Source organism: Aethalodelphis obliquidens, unplaced genomic scaffold, assembly GCF_003676395.1.
Source record: "Aethalodelphis obliquidens isolate GAN/ISIS:26980383/991018 unplaced genomic scaffold, ASM367639v1 scaffold73, whole genome shotgun sequence".
Taxonomy (NCBI): domain Eukaryota; kingdom Metazoa; phylum Chordata; class Mammalia; order Artiodactyla; family Delphinidae; genus Aethalodelphis; species Aethalodelphis obliquidens.
Genome location: NW_020838017.1, coordinates 5,772,395 through 5,780,078, shown reverse-complemented (window position 1 = coordinate 5,780,078; position 7,684 = coordinate 5,772,395). Strand labels below are relative to the sequence as shown.

Genomic DNA, 7,684 nt, shown 5'->3' with positions numbered 1-7,684 from the left:
ATGGCTCACGGGCCCAGCCGCTCCGCGGCATGTGGGAGCTTCCTGGATCGGGGCACGAACCCGTGTCCCCTGCATCGGCAGGCGGACTCTCAACCACTGTGCCACCAGGGAAGCCTACTTTTTAATTTATTTTATTGAAGTAGAGTTGATTTACAGTGTTGTGTTAATTACTGCTGTACAGCAAAGTGATTCAGTTATACATATATATGTATGTGTGTGTGTGTGTGTGTGTATTTTTTTAAATATTCTTTTCCATTATGGTTTATCATAGGATATTGAATATAGTTCTCTGTGCTATACAGTAGGACCTTATTGTTTATTCATTCTGTATATAAAAGCTTACATCTGCTAACCCAACCTCCCACTCCAGTCCTCCCCCAACCCCTTCCCCATGGTGACCACCAGTCTGTCCTCTATGTCCGTGATTCTGTTTCTGTTTCACAGATAGGTTCATTTGTGTCATCTTTTAGATTCCACATATAAGTGATATCATATGGCATTTGTCTTTCTCTTTCTGGCTTACTTCTTTTAGTATGATAGTCTCTAGTTACATCCATGTTGCTGCAAATGGCATTCTTTCTTTTTTTTTTTTATGGCTGAGTAGAATTCCATTGTATATGTGTACCACTGATGTGATTTTCTGAATAAAAATCTTACCATGTCTTAAACGTATAAACCATTTTAAATTAGAGGCACATTTATTGTGTCAAAAGCATCAATATTAAAAATAATCTGAGGACGATTGTAAAAGGATGGACATTGCCCTGGAATCCCTCACTTGAAGGGGAATTTGTGTTCTCACTTATTTGGTTGGAGGAATATAGGTCAAGGACCATGAGAGATCCAGAGTACTGTGTGGCAATTGATATCAACTTATTTTAAAATTAAGGATATTACCTTAATTCTGTAATTCTTAATTCCACTTAATCTGAGGATTAATCATGACATGATGAGAACATCATTGGCTGGAGCCACTGATGGCTTTAATCCACCGTCGTCTTTGACCATGGGGCTAAATGAGGCAACATCCTGGTTTCACAGGTATGTGGGTAGAGGTGAGGCAGGAGGCTCTTCCAGCAGCTGTCATGACTCTCATTCCACAGACTCTCCACTTCCACTGCCAATTCCTCTTTCACTGTAGTTTCTCCTTTATTTTTTAGTTTTTGCTGCTAAAAAATCTCTCAAGCTCATTCCTTCTCCTGTTCCTAAACAAATGATTTCAGGCAACTGTGCCAGCAATGATTAAGCAGAACAAAATAACAGGTAGGAGGTATGCAGACAGACTCATCACTAAATCATGATGGCTTGAGTCAAGGTAGTATTAACCTTAGTATAACATTTTAAGATACTATGGGATATGGCTTAAGATAAGGTTTTTTTTTTTTTTTAATTTATTTATTTGGCTGCGTTGGGTCTTTGTTTCTGTGCGAGGGCTTTCTCTGGTTGTGGCGAGCCGGGGCCACTCTTCATCGTGGTGCGCGGGCCTCTCACTGTCGCGGCCTCTCCTGTTGCGGAGCACAGGCTCCGGACGTGCAGGCTCAGTAGTTGTGGCTCATGGGCCCAGTTGTGGGATCTTCCCAGACCAGGGCTCGAACCCATGTCCCCTGCATTGGCAGGCAGATTCTCAACCACTGCACCACCAGGGAAGCCCCCAAGATAAGGTTTTTTAAAACTGATTTTTTTCTAATTCCTTTTATTTTTGTAGGTGAAAGAATAAAGGTCTCAATATTGCTAAGCTGGTTGGGATGTGGAGAGGTGAGAAGCTGCTATTTTGGGTGAACATTTGATGAAACAGGATGCTGGCAGAGCTGTGTCTGGCCCTCTTCTGCATGGCTTTTCTACAACAATAAAAGAAAACGCAGCAGAACCACTAACTCCCTGCATTTGGGTGTGACATAAGCATCCACACTTCTTCATCATTTTAATATTAATGCTGCTGGAGATTATCTTTTACAAAGCAAGGGAATGTCTTTAGAATCTGTCACCATGGTTCTTTTAAAATCATTTAGCGTCTCTATTGTTATTAAGTAAAACACATGGATTTAGGGAAGATCAAAGCAATGACTCATCAGTCCCTCACCTCACAAAAGGATGGATATCTGGTATCTAAATATCACGGAGCTTCAAAAGAGATGGTTAGCCTAGTGAAAGAAAATTACCCTGCTCAGAAAATCATAGTGATGAAAATGCAAAGGTTCAGGACAGACAATAAACAAAAAACAAAACCACCTCTTTACAGGCTATGACTCTTTGAACATTCTGTCTCTCCCTGTTTTACTAATCCACTTTGATTATATCATTATACATTTAATGGGCACATAGCTGAATAACGGGGAAAGAAAGAACATCTAGGACAAAACGGGAAAACCCTGCTCTGGATCTGCCCGAAGCCTTCCGACGCTTTGTCAAAAGTGGAACTACCATATCAAAACTTGTTTCACAGGTAATGTTGCTGAGAGCAAAGCTAGGTTTAAAAAAATTTTTTAACCATGTATGAATGGGTAGTACAGATGGCCACTGACTATGGCAGAAATCACAGTATTTGAAATGGGTATTTGAAAATAGGCTGAAAATTGAGATTCAGTTCATCATCTCATTCTGCTTCCCCTCATGCCCGCACCTACCTGAATTTGCAGTTGCTCTAAGCAGATGTACAGGTGTCACCATGTATCATTGTTCACTATGAAGACTCAAGAAGACTGGAAGTTTGAGTACCTAGCCCATGTTTCTTCAGATGTTTTCACTCATATTACATATATCAAGACATTGTATAAAACATAATGGCTTTGATACATACAATTACACTATGATACTTTTCATGTTCATAAGTGTAGGGATGGCCCAACATTCACACAGAATAGGGCGAGGTAAATACCAGAACCCCATAGTGAGGTTTCTGTGAGATGCACCCAATGAACCCTAGTTATGTTTTTTTTTAAATTTTATTTATTTATCTTATCTATTTTCAGTTTAAAGTACATGCATAGTGACTTCCCTTGTGGTCCCCTGGGTAAGACTCTGTGCTTCCACTGCAGGGGACCCAGGTTCGATCCCTGGTTGGGGAATTAAGATCCTGCATGCTGCACGGAGTGGCCAAAAAATAAAAATAAAATAAAATATCTTAGGGCTTCCCTGGTGGCGCTGTGGTTGAGAGTCCTCCTGCCGATGCAGGGGACACGGGTTCGTGCCCCGGTCTGGGAGGATCCCACATGCCGCGGAACGGCTGGGCCCGTGAGCCATGGCCTCTGGGCCTGCGCGTCCGGAGCCTGTGCTCCGCAACGGGAGAGGCCACAACAGTGAGAGGCCCGCATATCGCAAAAAACAAAGCAAACAAAAAATATATCTTAAAAAAAAAAAGGACATGCATAACTATTGAGGACAAGTTTGCTTACCGCTGAATATTTTCTCAACCTTGCTGTGGGTTCAGTTTACCCTCTCTGAGAAATACTTGTATAGCGAAAAGAAAGCCCTTAGGAGGAAGAGTCAGTACAAGTGCCTCTGCTCCCAGTCTGCTATTAACTGGCCAGGTGACCCCAGGGAAGACCTGTCAGGGCTGCAGGTGGCTCTAAAGATTCCCCTGTTTCCAGAAAAGAGCTAATCTGCCTGTAGTTTTGTCCTTATCATTACAAGTATTTCACACATTAAGGACTAATGAATAGTATTAAGGTAATGCTATTAGTAAGATTTAGCAACTATTTAGCTTGCCAAGTAGCAGTGTAACTTATAGTAAGTACATGATGTCCAGCCTTAAAAATAAAACTAGTCTATTCATATAGGCATTTCTGCTGAACTTAAATGGAAAGGTTTTTTTTAACTTTTAACTTGACCTACTTTAATTTTAGCCAAGAAATTAAATTCAGTGTATTTTCAAGCAAATTTTATTCAGAACATAGCTTAACATTTTTTACTTCCTGATAATCCCATTCCTGTTATTTCTCCTATGGTAAGCCACTTTCATTTTAAAAATAGATCTGTTCTACGAGACTTAACTTGGCCCTGGTGGTTGTCCTCTTATGCGAGTTATTTAATTTAAAAATAGAACTGTCTCAGTAGATCTGTATCAACTAGTTGATGATCGTTTCTATCTGGAATAAACTCTAATTAGGCGGGCAGTTCTGTGGAGTCATGTTTGGAAGCATTATAATCCAGTTATATTTTCCTCCTTGGTGACCTGACAAAAGGCTTTTGTGTCCAAGTTGATGATTTCAGTGTATTTAACTTATAAGTTTTTTCTTAGGCTAAATTTAAGTTCCTCAAGGGCTGGGGGAATTTTATAATTTGGATGAAAAAGAGATTATCGTTGGAAAGTCGTTAACATTTAACATTTTTATAACAAGTAATCACCACTAAACTCTTTTTACATCAATCAAATGACTTTAACCCAGAGCAATTTTAATTAAAATGCATTTGTACATTTTGGGTGTATTAAATACAATCAGTGTTTCTGTGAATACGTATTTCTAGAGTATAAGGATATGAAACACCATTGAACAATAATAAGGTATAATTTTTCTATTTATTGAGTTTAAGTTGTTTTAATTTTTCAACCTTTAAACAAAATTTGTCTGATTTTACAAAAAAAAGTCTTATATTATTAGAAATTAACTTACTATTGATTTTGTGATGTTTTAAGGCCTTAATTCTAACAAGAAACTTTTTGCCTTACAGACTTTTAGAGATGTAGTTATTTGTTCCTTCCAAAAAGTCTGGAACTTAAGTTACAGAAAATGAACATAAAACATGTTATATATCACATACTTTTATTATTAAATATTAAATATAGCTTAATACATTTTGTTACTTAAGTATATAATTTGATATATTTTATAATTAATTTTCAAAACTGGGCTCTCTATCAGACCTGATTATACAATATCACATCCTGAAGTATTGTTCAATCAGATTTATGAGTTCATCATCAGTAAGGATAATTCCTTCCTTAAATGATCTTTTGTAGGATTGGGCCATATGATCCTATCATTAAAAGTCCTGTTTTTTTCCCAACTAACCAGCAGAGAGCACTTTAGCTTGTAACATGAGCATTGTATATATAAGTGAATACAGTCAAGATGATGCTTTATCAAAGAAATGGGCGGACAGTCATCTTTACTCATAGCCTCATTCTTTCCTGTCAATTCCAGTTTGTTTCATCAATTTCCTAAATTTTTCATTAATTTAAGCATACTTTCTTAGTTTAAAAAAGTTATTATAATGACATTTTCCCCAAACACATTCTTGCATTATTTACTTGGCCAGAAAATTTCACGTTAGCTTTGTTTTGTATATTTTACAATCTTAATTAGTTTGTAAATTTTTACATGAATGGACTAAATTTAGTCTCAGTTTCTGTCCACTTTTTGATTTTTTAAATAGACTCCTACTCTGTGGATACTCAGTAAATAGTTGTTGACTAAGACTTCCCTGGGGAGGTGATTCAACTCAGTAATTGTTTAGACGCTAGGAATCAAAATGTCAGAATTCTACTATAAATGGATACACTATCTTTGTTGCTTGACTAGTGAAGAATGCAGAGACTTAGATAGTCTTCCTTCAGTTCTCTTGCTTACATCCTTTAGCTCAGCGGTCCCCAACCTTTTTGGCACCAGGTACCAGTTTCGTGGAAGACAGTTTTTCCACGGACCGGGGTGGCGGGGGTGGTGGTGCGGGGGTGGGGATGGCTGAGGCAGTAATGGAGCGATGGGGGGCAGCAGATGAAGCTTCCCTTACTCACCTGCGGCTCACCTCCTGCTGTGCGGCCTGGTTCCTAAGGGGTCCCTGGGGGCTGGGGACCCCTGCTTTAGCTTACACAGAATTTGTATAAAGCACCTACCTCACCTTTGTCCCTCCAAAGGGCCACAGCTAACAAACCCAGGCTTATCCGATTGTAGTAAATGAAGGATGAAGACAGTAAATGTATACAGCCAGTTCCCCGGATTTCCCAGTGTTTTGAACATGAGCAAGGGAAGAATCATAGAAGAAGTTGAAAGGTTTATTCTGCCACATCATGATATTCTGCTTTTCACTGCTTAATGAGGAATGTTGAGAAATAGAGCAGAAAGTGGGAACTGTGGGTAGGTAGCAGTTCCAAGTCAGCAGAAATAGGTTCGATCCCTGAGGCCATTCAAAATTCTGGCCACACCAGACCCGCTGAGATGTAAGGAATTAAATAATGTGGAACCTCACAGTGGAAAAGTGGCTCCAGCAGCTACCCCACAGTTGGTAAAATCCATGTCGCTCTTTGCAGGGTCATTCGCATCCCCGCTCCCGGCGTGCTGGGACGTGGGGACCCATCTCAAGCTTCCCTCATCCTCAGCTCTTTCTGGGGGACTTGCGGTCTGAGGTGTAAGGGATGGAATATTAATTGCATATAGACACAAATCCCTTTTGTATGATAGGTAAAGAATGGGGGATATTTTAGCATAAACATCTGTCCTTTGGGTTCAGTATTTTAGCATCATTTCCTCAAACCAGAGCTAAATCCTCCCACACACACCACTGAAAATAAGCCCTTGGGACATATTTTTCCCTGTGCTTTATATTAATGTTAAGCCACTTACTCCCAAATACTAAAAATGTTAATATTAATTTGAATCCAAGTTTGGGTGAGGAAGTGATATGATTTATTACCAGCTTCTGGGCGCCTAAGGATGGGCTGGCCCTGCTTTCCATTTCCTTCTCCCCTATCCACTCGTCCCTGTCTTCCTGCCCTGCACCCGTGTCTGTTATATGCTCCACGAGGTCCATAGCAATCTTAGTAGTTGCCCACGGTAACTGGTAGAACCTGGTTCCTTCCTGAATCAGAATGTATCCGACACTCTCCACGAGAGCTTACATGACACCTTCTGGTAGGAATTCAGCTATGTTTAAATGGATGGAAGGCCTGCGGAGGGAGTGTCCACCTAGGTGTGAAGCCCCCCAGATACTGAGAAAACATCCCAAAGCCTCGGGCTTGGGATGGCGTGCAGCATGGCATGTGTAACGTGTTACCACGGTCAAGAAGCACAGAACGTTGTTGCAGCACAGACAGCAGCTTTGCTCTTAGTATTTCCTGAATATTCTGGAAGACTTCTAGTTGGTTGGTTGGTATATTCATGGGAGGAGACCAATGATTAGATATGAACAGGGGCCCATTGGGGATGGGACTTAATGTAATTAGCCAACTTCGTTAGGAATCTTCAGTTGAAGATTGGCAATTTGCCCATCTTTGGGTTTATCGCATAAAACAAGTCATCATGGAGAAGTGTAACCTGTGGTTTTTCTAGTAGTAGTAGGTCTCTTTTATTGTTTGAATCACTGAGTGTTTTTTAAGAACCAGTAACCTGATCTTTTATCACTCCGGGGACCCGCCTTCTCCGCTCTGCCCGACGCATTCAACACATGTGTTCTCCTGGGAGGCCCGGCAGCACCAGAGCAATTTACATTCGGCTTCCCAGCCTGCGAGGGGCAGCAAATCAGCCTCTGGGAAGGCTTCGGAGACTTGTCAGCAGTCTGTAGCTTATTTCTGTGTGTGTGAGGGGGTGTGTGTGTGTGTGTCTCTCTCTCTCTGTTTCTCTCTCTCAACATTTACAGGCTGGAATCACTGTGGAGGAACAAGCAACAGAGTCTTGTCAGGATTTTATCTCAGGGTAATGATTAGTTTAAAAATGAAAGGCAGGGATACTGATTTTCGTTAGAGGAAGAATTG

At 40.5% G+C, this 7,684-nt stretch overlaps 1 protein-coding gene across 2 annotated transcripts in view; it reads left to right on the top strand.

The window, feature by feature from the left end:
* ANK3 (ankyrin 3) overlaps positions 1-7,684 on the top strand; it is a 681,638-nt gene that overhangs the window by 158,943 nt on the left and 515,011 nt on the right. The gene's annotated exons all lie outside the window — the stretch shown is intronic.